At 42.6% G+C, this 15,794-nt stretch overlaps 1 protein-coding gene across 3 annotated transcripts in view; it reads left to right on the top strand.

The window, feature by feature from the left end:
* LOC144683364 (prickle-like protein 1) overlaps positions 1–15,794 on the top strand; it is a 121,441-nt gene that overhangs the window by 68,537 nt on the left and 37,110 nt on the right. Inside the window, exon 1 of one of the 3 annotated variants that reach the window (XM_078546309.1) lies at positions 12,108–12,254. The exons of 1 other annotated variant lie outside the window; for it this stretch is intronic. The gene's annotated coding sequence lies outside the window, so the exon portion shown is untranslated. Of the gene's footprint in view, positions 1–12,107; positions 12,266–15,794 lie in introns of those variants that run through there. One more of the 3 variants, XM_078546310.1, reaches the window with a different exon arrangement.

Below are 15,794 nucleotides of genomic sequence, written 5' to 3'. Positions count from 1 at the left end.
GTTCTTGTGAAGAGCTTTAAAAGGCACTGTATAAATGTAAGATGTTGATGTGAGGAAATGGGCCTCTCAAAGTTGGGGCCCACTGCCACATTGTTGAAAATAGTGGCCAGAATTTTCGGCTCGGCAAGTGGGGGCAGGGCCCACTCGCCGAGGCATAAAATGACGCGCGGTGACGTCGGGCGGGTGTCCCGATGTCACTGTGCGTCATTTGGATTTTCAGTTCGGCGGGAGCGCAGCCGACTCAGCTGTGTGCCCTCCAAACTGTCAAAGGCCTACTAAGGCCATTTAAATATCAGTTAAAGTAATAAACTGAGCTGCCCGTACAACCTTAAGGTTGGCGGGGGGCAGGCGAAGAGCCCAGGTGGCCTTCGCATTTTTCGTGGAACCTTATCCACGGCACCTCCACGCCTCAGGGAGGTTTCTGTGCTCTTTCGTACACATGCGCAAAAGAGCGCAGGCCCCCGCTCAGGGAACCGAACCCCACCCCCACCACCCGCCCACACAGGGAGCGGTCAGCGCTTCCGGGCACACATCACGCTGGGCAGGCCTTAGTTGGCCCGCCCACAAAATGGCGAGCAGACTCGATCGGGTCCACACCCATCCCCACACAACCACCCCCACCAACGGGGGGAAGATCCTCCCCGGTGTATACCAGCTTCGTGCAGCCATGCATTACAATAGGGCAAGGGTGGGAATATGGCACAGATACATCATCCCACCTATCCTGTCTCTATCCACAATGACGTTGGTTTCAAAGGGAGCAGATACAGGAATTCCCCAACCCTGTCCCTGGAAACCCCAGCACAGGATAAATGGAGCAATGTAAGCAGGTCTGGCCCCAGAATCCTCCGTCACCCATTATCCTGCCCCGCAGTTCCCCAAGAAACCGTCGATTGTCGGAGCCACAAAGCACGGATCAACTTTGAAGATCAGTTTAAATCTGCACAAATGGTGGGGTTAAAATTCAACTGGCAGTGCATGATTAATAGCCTTGTGTAAAATTCCTTTGTGTATTATTTATCACAGTCATTAGCCCGTTTACTTTAAACAAGCTAATGGCTTTATTAGATTTGTACATTAAAGGAATTTTACAGAAAGGTGTTAGCGAGTGAGCCATCAAAGGAAATGAACACCCACCCCTAACCCCAAAGTACATTCAATCTGGTACCAATTCCATTCAGTAATAGTGGCACATTCGACAACTCAAATCACTTTAATGGAAAGTAGGGGTTTACTGACTATTTTGATAAATTGCTGAATGACTGATAGTCTGTTGCACGGAGATGCAGAAAGTGGCTGACTGTTTGTTTACACTTGAATCACGATTTCTGTAAGATTAATGCTGATCCACATCCAATAAATTCCAAATTCAACCTATCAGGATCTGGACCCGAAAATATGGATCCAATGAGCTCAAGTTGATTGCTTGATCTTAAATAAAATCACTCCTGATCAAGCAGTCACACTAAATTCAGTTTATTGCACCCTGTAATATTCCTTTAACTGGAATCATTCCAGACTTCTCTAACAAGCATCTCTAACAAGCCTTTGGGATGGAAAACTGGTTTGAAACTGGTTTTTGTGCATTATGTATTAAACTCAACCCATGGTTACAGCTGATCCAAATGAAAATAGTCACTTATCTCATGCTTTTCATGCATGCATAGGAACACATAATCCATGAAGTTGTAAATCAGGGACAGATTAACTGTCTCCTGAGTGTCACAATTTCAACCCTACAATATAATTAGCAACTGTATAATCCGCAGACAATCGGGTTATAAACAGAATGAACATCACCTCGCTATTAACATTCAGGTCTATTTGGTACATGTTTTTTTTCTCCTTTTATATCTCTCTCAATCTCTTCAGAACATTTTTTTCATACCAAAGGTACCACATAAATACAAGTTATTCTTATTATTGGTTAAACTTGTAATCTGGTATGTATTTTTCTCCAGTTGTTTCGTTCATGCTTTAGGGGAGATGGTGGCATAATGGCCTCACAATCTCCAGGTCCAGGCTGATGCTCTGGGGACATGGATTCAAATCTCACCATGGCAGCTGGTGGAATTTAAAGTCAGTTAATTAATAAATTCAATTGCTCAATAAATTAAAAAATCTGGATCTGAAAGTCAGTAATAGTGGTCATACTGTCATCAATTGTTGTAAACGCCTACCTGGTTCACTAATGCCCATTAGAGAAGGAAATCTGCCATCTTTATCTTGTCTGGCCTATATGTGACTCCAGACCCACAGCAATGTGGCTGACTGCTCTCTGAAGTGGCCTAGCAAGCCATTTGGTTGTAGCAATTAGGGATGTGCAACAAATACTAGCAATTTCCACATCCCAAGAAAACATTAAAAACAATGTTTCAGTAGAAACAGGCACTCTGCTTCCAGGCCCTTACCGCTTCAGCAACTTGTTTCTGGGAGGTGTGTAAAGGAGCAATGGACTAAATTTTTTTCCACCATTAAGAAGAGACTCAGCGCCGCATATCCTCCAACTGGGTTGATGCAATTGAAATGGGGAATCCATTGCCCTGGTCTCCCACATTCTACCTTTTGTAAACCTGAGGTAATCCCAAATTCTGCTGCCTGTGTCTTAACTCACAGAAGTCCCATTCACCCTATCACCCCAGTGCTCATTGAGTTATTTTGGCTCCTGAGCAAGCAATGTCTTGATATTAACATTCTCATCCTTGTTTTCAAATCCCTCCATGGCCCAACTCACCCCTATCTCTGTAATCTCCTCCAACCCCACAATCCTCAAAATATCTGCACTCATCCAATATTTTTATTATTCATTCATGGGATGTGGATGTCACTGGCTAGGTCAGCATTTATTGCCCATCCGTAATTGCCTTTGAATGGTGCTGAGCTGCCTTCTTGAGCCACTGCAGCCCCTGTGGTGTACACCCACAGTGCTGTTAGGAAGGGAACTCCAAGATTTTGACCCAGCAACAGTTAAGGAATGGTGTTATAGTTCCAAGTGACTGGGACGGGAATTTCCAGGTGGTGGTGTTCCCATGTGTCTGCTGCCCTTGTCCTTCTAGATGGTAGTGGTGTTGGGTTTGGAAGGTGCTGTTTAAGGAGCAATGTTGAGTTCTTGCAGTACATCTTGTAGATGGTACACACTGCTGCCACTCTGCATTGGTGGTGGAGGGAGTGAATGGTTGTGGATGTGGTCTCAATCAAGTGGGCTGGATGGTGTCAAGCTTCTTGACTGTTGCTGGAGCTGCACTTATCCAGGCGAGTGGAGAGTATTCCATCACACTCCTGACTTGTGCCTAGTAGATGGTGGACAGGCTTTGGGGAGTCAGGAGGTGAGTTACTTGCAGCAGGATTCCTGATTCTTGAGTGTCCGTGATTTTAATTGCTCCACTATTGATGGCTGCGCCTTCAGTTGCCTAGACCTATTCTCTGGAATTGCTTCCCTACACCTCTCTGACTTTCTACCTCACTTTCTTCCTTTAAGTCACTCCTTCAAACCTACCTCTTTGACCAAGATTTTGGTCATTTGACCTAATACGTGTCTTGGTGTCATATTTTGTTTCAGAATGCCTCTATTTTATTTAGTTAAAGGACCTATATGAATATAAGTTGTGTAAGTTGTATGGGAACCCAAGGAACTAAATCAATTGCCGACTATTCCATGCCACAACTCATTTTGAGGTGTTAGTGCCTCCATACTCCAATGACTTTTTTAAAAGATAAATTATCTCTTTTTTGAAGGATTTTTATAATTCCCCTTTACTTTGGTCTCTCATTACTGGTAGTACGAGATGTAGGTCCCCTGATAAACAAGTGAGCTATGTTACAGGTGAGCCCTAGATGTCGGTGAGAGGGAGGGGTTTCGGGAAGTGGCTCAAATTGGAATCCTTGCAAATATTTCCTCCCATTGACACCTTTTCCCTGTCTGGGTGAATTCTGAGATTGAGTTTAGCCTGTGATTTGGGGAATACCCCAAATTCCATTCTGATTCCTTCTGAAGACAGTGAACGAAGCAACAAAAGCAATTTGCATTCATATGGCACCTCTAAGATAGTAAAATGCTCCAAGGCGCTTCACAGGAACAATACAGAATAAAACAGAGCCAAACATGGAGCTATCAGATCAGCCATGGTCTCATTGAAAGGTGGAACAGGCTCAAGGAGCTGAGGGGCCTCTTCCTGTGTCTATGTTCCTAGATTAGGACAGGTGGTTTACAGGAACATCTTAAAGGAGGAGAAAGAGATAGAGAGGTGGAGATGTTTAAGGAGGGAATTCCAGAACTTAGGGTCTCGGTAGCTGAAATGATTTTTCTTTTGTGTGTGGAATCATAACAAAATTATAATGGATAGCAGAGAGTCTGCACAAGGCTGTGATACAAGGTTGTGTTAAATGTTATGAGCCTGACCACAATCTCAGTGTGCTCAATAAATGAATGTCATCCATTCTCTTAGCAAATTTTGTAATGCTTGTGCTATTGTTACCAGCAGGTCTGTGGCTTTGAAAGGAATCCTCTTTGATCCCATACGTTGAGCTAAGATGTGGGTTTTTTAATCAATTGACAGAAAAATAAATCATTACAAGGTTATGACACGAGAGCAGGGTTCATATAATGATAGAAAAAATCGGTTTTTTGAGCCAACTACTCATCCTTGGGATTGAAATGTTTATGTGTGCTCTTACTGGAATATCCAATGATCCCTGTTGGAAAAGTGCCGATGTGGACATAATGGAGGTCAAATAAACTGCCGCAAAACGTTCTTGGGGCTAACGTAAAGGATGGTCATTTGGGTAAGGTGTTGGGGGAACCAGCAAAGGTCACCGTCTTTGAGGGAGAAAATTAAGCGAAACAACTAAGGGACATGTTAGTGGACAATAGTCTTTTGTTGTGTCATGAACAAAGATTACTCAGGGATTGGCAAAGAGTATTCCCATTCTTTTTTCCAGTGTTCTGGTAATGGGACTGCATCAAAACTTATTTTTCAGCACATCGCAGGAAAGAAAAGGAGAGGGCGGAAGAAAGATCATTAAAATGTAGTTTAAAAAACAACATGGCTGATGGTGATTTAGAAAGCTGTAAATCAACGGAGCAGCTCTGATGACATCAGCGGAACCAAGCATTCTAATTATAGTCGTAAATCTGCAAGCTGTTTTCTTTTATAATTGATTCTCATGAGTTGTTTTTTAAATAATGTTTATTTTCCATATTTCCTGTTGTGTTGTGTGATGAGACGTTACACCAACACCTTAGACGTTTGCCTTTTCAGATGGATGTCAGAGATCCCGTGGCATTGCTCGATGGAGAACAGGGGATACTTTCCCCTGCATCCTGGCCATTATCTATCCTTTAACTAGGGTCACTGAAAAAAATAGATGATCTAGTCATCATCACATTACTGTTTGTGGGAGCTTACTGTTCACAAATTGACTGCTATAGTTCCTACATTACAACAGCGACCACACTTCAAAGTACTTCGTTGGCTGTAAAGAGTTTTGGATCTTCCTGAGGTTGGGAAAATCACTATAAATGCAAGCTGTGGCCCTTTTTCTTTTATAAGCTCACCATACTCTAGATAGCTGCCTTCCCTTGACAAAGATATCATTCAATAATCAAAGTCTGTTATTGAAGGAATCTACATTTCAAAAAATTGATGAAAGAGAAAAGCTCATAGCAGCCAGAACAGCATGAGACCAAATAAAGTATTTCATTTTATGGTGCAGAAGAGGGCCATTCACTCAATTATACCCATGGTGACTCTTTGAAAGAGTTATCTACTCGGTCCCATTCCTGCATCCTTATCCCATTCCTCATTAATTTCTCACAACTATTTATCCAGCTCCCTTTTAAAAAGTTCTGCTGTGACCATTACTTCTGGTAGGACGTTCCAGGATCGAACCTCAACTTTGGCAAAAGCGCAAAATGGGCAAAGGGAAGAAAATTCCTGGATGGGGAGAGGGTGTAGAACATGCAGCCAATCCACCATCAAGGATTCTGCACCCCTGCTGAAGTTGAACTTCACCCCCTCTATGTCCTGACCACCCCTCTGTTAAAAATTACAAAGCGAAACCTATCATCAGTAGAGGCTGATACGTAGAGAACACAATACTTACCAACATCCCATTATAACTTTCACTTCTGCATAATGACTGACAGGAGACGGAAAGTGTATTCAGCTGCTCATTAATCCCCAGAAATGTATCACTTCACAACCTGCCAAAGGTCACTAAGAGTCAAGATAAACTTTTGACCAGGGCTGCCAACTGCGATTAAATGTTTTCCTGCAGGCTTCATCACATGACTTGCCCCCACGCTCTTGCCATTAGTTGGCCAACATCTCCATCGTTGTGACGCATGGCATTCCTACATCAATTGGAAAGTAAAATGACTCATTACCCAGTGACCCAATTAGACGATGCCTGACTGCCAGACAAACATTTCACCTATTTTCAATGTTTTTATATCTGGCAAAGAGAAATGTTCAAAGAAAATGACAAAAAGAAAATATCTTTTTCCTTGTCCCAATGATTTTTCTCCAGGATCGCATACAGCAGTGTCCTGGAGATTGACCTTCAATTTCGGGAGAATCTAAGCCAATTATGGAGAGTTGGCAACTCTACTTTTGGTTGCTTTAAGTTGAATTGCAAGCTACATTGACAAAGCTAATTGGAATTAAACGCACACAGTTCAGTTATTTTATTTAGTGAGAAGTTGGACTGGAGAGATTGAGAAAGTTTGGGATTCTTGCCCCACAGCCCTTTCCCACCCCACCCCGGCTCCCCCTAGTCCCCACCCACCAATCTGTAGTGAATTACAAATTTCTGACATGGTGGTGATAGAGGCCCTTGGGCTGTGGAAAAGAAAATCATTTGTTTTCTGCTCTTGATTGTGAGTTGTCACCCACACTGGGAGTGTGTATGTTGACATCGCAACACACATTGGCCAGTCTTAGACGTGAAGGATGGCAAGGTACTGGAGGATGTCATTGATACCTGTGGAATTGTTCCCCATGGAGGGGAGGGAAAAAATTAGAGGAGAAAATTAGCAGGGAAAAAAATAAAACATTTGGTTAATTCAGAAATCTGCTTACTGTGTTATTCGGTGGTACAAACTGCAGTGTGGATCTCTGGTAATGGGAAAAGTAACACCAAAGACATCAAGTCAGAATTTGAATCAGTCCAGCCTTACAACTTATTCTCATTCTAAGAGGACAAAAGGACTCAGCTCAGAAAAATCCCAAAAACGCTTCGACATATTTTGGAGTGTTGTCATTGTTGGTAGTGGGATAATATGGCAGCCATTTCATGTATAGCAATGCCTCATAACAAACAGCAATGAGACGAATGACCAATCAGTCTGTTCTCGGTGATGTTGGGTGAAGGATGAAGTCTGGAGGTGGGAACTGGGCAAACCCCTTTTCTTCAAGCAGCGTTTCGGGATCTTTCATTTACACCTGAACCACTGGAAAGGGCGGAGGGCTTCTCAGTTTAACATCTCGATCTGTTTTAAGAAACAATTAACAGAATTAAGTGAAAGGAAAGTCTGGGTGAAGCGGTATTCCTCAATGAAAAGGCCATAATTAACTTTCAGCTGAAGCTCTAAGCAACAAAGAAAAATGCAGCTATACCATAGAGATTCCGATGTGGAATATGATTTAATATTGGACCGGGGAAGAACACAAGGTGGGCGTGGCTGTCTGGCAAAACAACATAAAAGAGCTGAATGGTTGTAGTATGGAATAAGTGTGAAGGACTCAGTGGAAAGCAAGGTAAATCATTAGCAGATATGATAAGATTTGTCAAAACAATGTGTAATTTTGCCTTTGGCCTTCATTTCTATGGAACTAGTTAGCTTTAGGATTGCTGAAGACACACTGCTGGGCTCAGGGCCTTTGGGGAGAGGGAATCCCGATGCTGCCCAAACTTTAAAGGCAGCAGCAATATTAACAGGGCAGGTACAAATTACAGTCAGCAGCACTTGGATTGCTGCAAGTAGTAACACAAAATTGTTATTAGGGCTGACGAAGAGCGCTAAGTCTTAAAAATAGTTAATGTTTGCCAGGAGCTGTGACTTGCGTGCCGGTGGTCTTTGCTTTTATTTAACGGAGTGAATATTGACACCGCTCTATCAGCAGATGAGGAGATGGGATGGGACTTGTGGTTTTAATTTACGCGAATCTCTGGACTTATGACTGATTGTACAACCAACAGAAACTCCCGAGTACAGTAGGATTCTCTCTCCAGCGAAATGCAGTGAGTAGAAGATAGTTACATAATAGAAATGATGAGAGTAAAATCAATCCGAGTCTATTGCAAGCATGTTTGACTGGGTGCAGGGGTCGGGACGGGGTGGGGGAGAGAGCGAGAATTATCCAAACATCTCCATTCTGATTGGGATGTGTGGTGTCGCTATATACAGTCTGTGCCAGCTGTGGCTCAGCTGGTAGCACTCTTGCCTCTAACTAACAAGGTCCTGAGTACAAGCCTCACTCCAGGGCTTGACCACAAAATTCAAGGCTGACTCTCCAGTGTAGTACTGAAGAGGTGCTGCACTGTTGGAGGTGCTGTCTTTTGGATGACACATTAGACCAAGGTCCTGTCTGCTCTTCGAGTGGATGTAGAAGATCCCATGGCATTATTTCAAAGAAAAGCAAAGGAGTTACCCCCGGTGCACTGGCCAATATTTATCCCTTGATCAACATCAGAAAAACAGATTATCCGGTTATTATCACATCACTGTTTGTGGGAGTTTGCTGAGTGCAAATCGGCTGTTGTGTTTCCTGAATTACTTTCATAGTTTCTATTATGTAACTATCCTCTACTCTCTGCATTTCGCTGGAGAGAGAATCCTGCTGTACTCAGGAGACTCTGTTGGTTGTAGAATCAGTCCTGAATTACAACAGTGACTGTGCTTCAGGAAGTACTCCATTGGCTGTAAAGCGCTTTGAGGTGCCAGGTGGCCAATCTTTCTTTCTTTAAAAGGTTCTGAAGGCCATGAATGAGGGCATACTGGTGTGCCAGGCACAAACTGGTGCTCCTGCAGTACATTTTTCAGGTAGCTGGTATAAGAGCAACACCATGGTGCCAAGAAAAAGATGGAAGAACAGGTATGGTGTGAATTTTTTTTTATTCATTCATGGGACGTGGGTGTCACTGTCAAGGCCAGCATTTGTTGCCCATTCCTAATTGCCCTTGAACTGAATGGCTTGCTCAGCCATTTCAGAGAGTAGTTAAGAGTCAACCACATTGCTGTGGGTCTGGAGTCACATGGAGGCCAGACTAGGTAAGGATGTCAGATTTTCCTTTCCTAAGGAGGCAATTGGTGATAGCTGTCATGGTCACCATTACTTAGACTAGCTTTCAATTACAGATTCATTATTGGAATTTAAATTCCACCAGCTGCTGTGGGATTTGAACCCATGTACCCAGAGTATTGGCCTGGATTCCTTGCCTAGTGACACTACCACTATGCCACTGTCTCCTCATGAAATGATAGCGTGGGAATAGGAAGGGGTGCTGGTATAACTGTGTGGCTTTTCTTTCTAATCTAGCTGGCTTTGGGTACCATACTTTTGAGAGTGGGAATTTCTACACTTTGCAAAATTAACTTCCGTCTCCCTAAAAATGATTGTTAGACGAGGCCCAGGTGAATAACTTCATCAGTTGTCAACTAGGCTTCTGATCATTTCCCCTCATTATCACAAACTAAGGCATGTTGTACAAGGTGGAGGGAAGGACGGGGTAGTTTGGGGGAATGGGGGGATGCAGGGGTATCTATATTGCTATACAGGCCTCCACTGGTAAGAAAAGCAAGTTATCAGTATTCTGCCACCAGTCTTAAAGCAGCAACTCCATTACATTATTCAGTAATCCAAAAAGTAATGAGCTTTCCAAATAATAATTATCCATTCCTTAAGACTAACTAGAAGCTCAGAATTAGTCAGGTATGATGTTGCCTTCGCAATGTACTGGGCACCACTACAGGAAATCTCTGGCCACTGGTCTCTTCAATTCATTGTCATAAAATGCCCATTGTTGTTCCAAGTTTAGACACTGTGTCAGGTGCAAGTACCTGAAGAAGCCATGTAAGATATTTGGGGAAGGTGCTATACTGGAGCAGAATGAGAGCAATAGATTAACTCCCCATTTTGCTCTGTGTAGTGCTTGTTTTTCAGTTATTAAACCAAAGAAAATCTGCCCTTTTTATCATTACAAGCACAATTGCATAGGTCAAAGTGGAACAGGTACCAGAATGTCAAGAGGCATCAACACATAAACATCAATAAGGCAGGCGACTTAGACTGGAGCCAAAGGACACAGATTTAAAATTAATAAGCCTCAAACAACATTGGAAGAAATGGCCAGCTAAAGTCATTAAGGCAGGCAGCGAACTGATTAACTCTCTCAAACTGAGCCAAATAAATATCCGGCTGGGAAGTGGGTTGGAGTTTGTCGGGACATATACAGATAAAAACTGAGAGGAACAAATAGCTATGGAGCATGACAATCACCCCACTGGAGTAGTGGTAATGTTAGAGCATAGCAAGCATCAATTTCAAATGTGTTACTGCACTTGGCTAAGAAGATCAATCAATGCGAGTTGTGTTAGAGCGCAGGCATATCCATGTAGAAGAACAAAGTTGGAATTCCAGGGTTACTTGTTCTACATGGTTCAGTACCACACCATTAAGCTACTACAAGAGCCGCTCGATTCCTTATTTTATATTAAGCACGAATGTCAGAATTACTGTCTGAGAGTCTGGCTCCTGTAAAACTGGCTTACATTTGAGATTCTCTCAAAGGCCGTTCTACTGCTGATCTCCGTTCAGTCTTCACAAATGACCATACTCTTAACTAAAGTTGCTCCTGGCATCAGTACGCCCCTCCAGAGAGAATGGTGCAAGTGTTTATTGACCGGACGCAGTGGCAGGAAGACAGAATGTTCACACCTAACACTGGAGTTTCCAGATTGTCATGGAATCTCCAGGAATTAGAGATTAATCTCTTTGATGCCGCTGTGAGCAGCCCAAGAGAAAACGATGGGTGCTTTAAGAAAAAGGGAGATGGATAAAAGGCTATTTAACCGACAGCCACGAACCATCCAGTTGTTTGATGAAACGCCAGCTCATTTTCCAGCTGGCGCAGGAACGTGGCGCACCGTGTACAGCAACGGTTTGCCAATTAACGGTGGGAGCGTGGTGGTGGCGTAGGTGGAGGCGGGGGTTGGGGGTGCGGGCTTGTGATGACAGCGCCAACAAAAATTGACGACACCAATAGATATTGTCCTGCCTCCGAGCTGATCTCCGCTCAAAGCAAACCCGCGAAATAAAATTACTCTAACTCGAGGATCAGGATTTGCACCAATAGCTTATTATTGCTTTTTAAAAGGAAAATTGGCAGTGACACAAAATCCATTTGTTCATTCACATGTGAGTTTAAACAAAATGGAAACTGCAAACTGGGATGGTAAATCCTGACCAAATCATAACCAGTGTATTTCAGTCTGAGTTTATGACTCATTCATGGAATGTGACAAGATACTGTTACACAGTTACAAAAAGACAACAACGGCAGTACAAAGCAGATCAAATTCTATTCTCCAGCGGTGCCACTATTTTGCAAACCTAAATATGGATTAGTTGCAGCAAAAGCTTTATGTTCTGACAGCCTGTGTGTCGAATCCCTTGAGCCTTCCCGTGATAACCTTCTGTACATGAACTGAAAAGTGCTTTGCAATATGCCGTGATTAGCACAAACACAGCGCGTGTAAAAGCTATTGAATTCTAGACAGCTAATGAAGGCTTCTGCTATTGGGCTATGCTTCCCTATGCAATTAATTCACGGCTTACATTAGAGCGATAGGAAGGTGCCAGTTCAAGGCTCTCAAGCACAAACAGCCTTCATTGCAGTCTGTTGACAAAGCACATTATGAAGGCTTGATAGCAGGTTGATAAAGTGAGCTCTCTGGTTAACGATTGCAGTGGGAGAAGGGTTATTAGCATATAAAATAACCTAGCTAAGGGCAAGCAAGTCAGTTCCTGTACTTCATGTACAGTGGGTGGTTCTAACTCCTCAGTACTAAACACACCACAAAGCAGTCAGTCTCCACACTCAAAGAACTGGAATGGAAGGCAAGAGATAAGTGGGTATTGCCTTACCACAGTTGCTGTACTTTGAATGCCAAAAGGCATTCCTGCCACACTCCTGTGAACAGAGAGGATAAACGTGTTTCTCTGGTAAAGAATTCAGCAGCTCGGGAAAACGAGGTGGGAAGAAGGTAAATTTTCAAGTGTTGCTTGAAGTCTGTTTCATACTTTCTTGTGTCGAACATTGTATAACATTAGAAAGGCGAGGGATTCCTTTCAACAGTATGCAGTAACATTATAGTTGGGTAAACGGCTTAATGAATATTAAAAGTCCCTGTGAGCGAGTTTTAAATGTGTAATTCAAATCAAAAGGTTTTCATGGGGTCAGAAACTGTAAGAGTGAAGTTCAACTGGTTTATGGATTTTTAACAGAAGCACCCTCTCACCCCGCCTTCCCGATTGAAATGAAATCCTCAACGCCGCTTATAAAAAGATACTTTTCACAAGCTTTTAAAAGTGAAATGTGCTGAAGATCATTGTTAAACTGAAGCTACTCAGGGTGAGAGAGGTTGGCAATGAAAACTGTCTGACCCCAAGGTATACATCACATGGGAGGTCCTACAACTGTTAGAGCATGTTTTTGGGTAGCAGTTCACTGATTTATATACTGTTCATACTGTATCTGTTTGCCTCGCTGGGTTGTATTTGCTGCCAAAATCTACATTCACAGTGTTAACCGTTTAAATTTCAGTTGAAAAGCTGTGCTTGTTTTAGTAAAGTTATTATTTTAGTGCAGTATGCTTCGAGTTCCTTTCCGGTGTTTAAAAAGAGGCCATTGTTGTATCATATGTTTAGATTGACTAAATTCATGGAACAGCTACAAGCTAAATTGCCAACTATTCATATTTTGTATGGGCTGTCTAGAAATTTCCAAGTCACCAAAATCTTGTCTTTTAAAAATAAACATCCACTGTTTCAACTTATTTTTGAAGTTAGTGAAAATGTAATTAATTTTCATCATTGACAAAACACATCTCAGAATTCCTACCCTGAGCCCACCTTGTTCTGCTCCAAGTGTTTGGACTTGGTAAACAATAGAAAAAGCCTCCTTTAAAGATCAGCTATGACAGAGACCACATTTGATCCATCTGAAGCCTATATCCAGGCTTTTTGTCTCGGAGGTTCTTTTTTTCATCAATATTATCCCTCTGTTTTTACAGACATTTCTCCACCTTCAGCATCCTGGAAACTCACCTCATCTTCAATAGCCCCTTCAAACTCTTTGTCCAGTTCCTGCTCACAGTCTAAATTTCTCCCATCCTCCCTCTTCTTATGAAGCACTGTGTACGATATCGAGCTTTGTTGAAGTCTTTTTGAAAGAAAAAAACAAACTTGCATGGATGTAGTGGCTGGCTGTCCCAAAGCATTTTATGGTCCTTCAAACAGCAACAAGATAGACCAGTTAATCTCTGCTTTTTGGTGTTGAATGTGGGATGAATGATAGCCAGGGCACTGAGCGAACTTCTTTTCTCCTCTGTGAATGCGACTCCCAAAGGGACCTTTTAGTTCCAACAGAGGGTGGTAGTGAGAAGTGGCTGAGAAGCATTCTGGGAGAAGTCAGCGCAGTCACCGCAACTCAGAAGGGGATTGAGGAGGACCCACTGTCAAAGAAAGAAAGGATGAGTTAAGGGCACAGGTAGACACATGGCAGCAGGATGTCATTGCTATAATGGAGACCTGGCTAAAGGAGGGACAAAACTGGCAGCTTAATATCCCTGGTTATAGAGTCTTCAGACACAATAGAGTAGGAGATAAAAAAGGAGGGGGGATAGCACTAATGGTTAAAGAATTAATTCCAGTTGTGAGAAGGGATGATATACTAAATGGGTCAACAAACGAGGCTTTATGGAATGAACTTAGAAATAAAAAAAGGGGCAGTCACACTACTGGGAGTAAACTACAGACCCCCAAAGAGTGAAAGAGAGATAGATGAACAAATATGTAGGCAAATTTCTGCTTGTAAGAACAAGAGGGCAATAATAGTAGGAGACTTCAACTATCCTAATATCAACTGGGATTCAAACAATACAAGGGGCACTGAGGGAGAAAAATTCATGCAGTGTGTCCAGGAAAATTTTTTCAACCAATTAGTGACAAACCCAACGAGAGGAGATACAATTCTAGCCCTAATCTTGGGGAACGAAGAAGGGCAAATGGGTGAAGTGACAGTTGGCGACCATATCGGGGACAGTGATCACAATTCAGTTAGATTTAGCATTACCATGGAAAAGGGCAGAGATAAGGCAGGAGTAAAGTCTTGAACTGGGGGAAGGCAAATTTTGCAGAAATGAGAAGGGACTTGGCTGAGGTGGACTGGACAGCACTGCTGGAGGATAAAACTGTGGGAAACCAGTGGGAAGCACTAAAAAGCAAGATCCTAATTGTACAAAGTAGACATGTCCCCTACAAAAATAAGAGTGGTACTGCCAAATCTAGACCCCCTTGGTTGTCTAGGGGAAGATCAAACAGAAACAGAAAGCGTACGATAGGCACAAAGAACTAAGCACTGCAGATAGCCTAGATGAATGTAGGAAGTGCAGGGACGAAGTAAAAAAGGAAATAAGGAAATTAAAAAGAGGGCATGAAAAAAGATTAGCAAGTAAAGTTGAAGATAACGCAAAGATGTTTTACCAATACCTTAATGCTAAAAGGTTAGTTAAGAAAAAAGTGGGACCTATCAGAGATGAAGATGGAAACTTGTGTGTAGATGCAGAGGCTGTGGGAAGGGTTTTGAATGAATATTTTGTCTCCGTGTTTACAAAGGAAGGGGAGGAAGTAGATATAGTAGTCCAGGAGGAACACTGTGAGATATTGGACGGGATCGTCATAAAGAGAGAGGAAGTACTCAAAGGGTTGAAATCCTTGAAAGTTGATAAGTCACCAGATGGATTGTTTCCGAGGCTGCTGAAGGAAGTCAGGGAGGAGATAGCAGATGCTCTGAGGGTGATTTTCCAATCTTCACTAGATACAGGAGAGGTACCGGAGGACTGGAGAAATGCAAACGTAGTTCCATTGTTTAAAAAGGGATCAAAGGAAATGCCAAACAATTATAGGCCAGTGAGTCTTATATCGGTGGTGAGCAAATTAGTAGAATCTATCCTGAGAGATAGGATTAACTGTCATGTGGAAAGGCATGGACCAGTCAGGGATGGTCAGCATGGATTTGTTAAAGAAAGGTCTTGCCTTACAAATTTGATTGAATTCTTTGAGGAAGTGATAAGAAGGGTTGATGAAGGTAGTGCAGTGGATGTTGTGTACATGGATTTTAATAAGGCATTTGACAAGGTCCCATATGGCAGATTGGTCAGGAAAGTAAAAGCCCATGGGATTCAGGGAAATGTGGCAAACTGGGTAAAAGGTTGGCTTTGTAACAGGAAACAAAGGGTAATTGTCGATGGATGCCCTTGCGAATGGAAAGTTGTCTCAAGTGGTGTTCCACAGGGCTCGGTGTTATATATTAACGATTTGGACATGAACGTGGGGGGCACGATTGGGAAATTTGCAGCTGACACAAAGATTGGCCAAGTAGTGGAATAGTGTAGAGGATAATCTCCAAAACGATATAGATGGGCTGGTGGAGTGGGCAGTAAAGTGGCAGATGGATTTTAACATAGAGAAGTGTGAGGTCATACATTTAGGGAGGTCAAATAGTTACAGGGA

Source organism: Cetorhinus maximus, chromosome 8, assembly GCF_964194155.1.
Source record: "Cetorhinus maximus chromosome 8, sCetMax3.hap1.1, whole genome shotgun sequence".
Classification (NCBI taxonomy): domain Eukaryota; kingdom Metazoa; phylum Chordata; class Chondrichthyes; order Lamniformes; family Cetorhinidae; genus Cetorhinus; species Cetorhinus maximus.
This window is presented reverse-complemented; position numbering and strand designations above follow the sequence as displayed.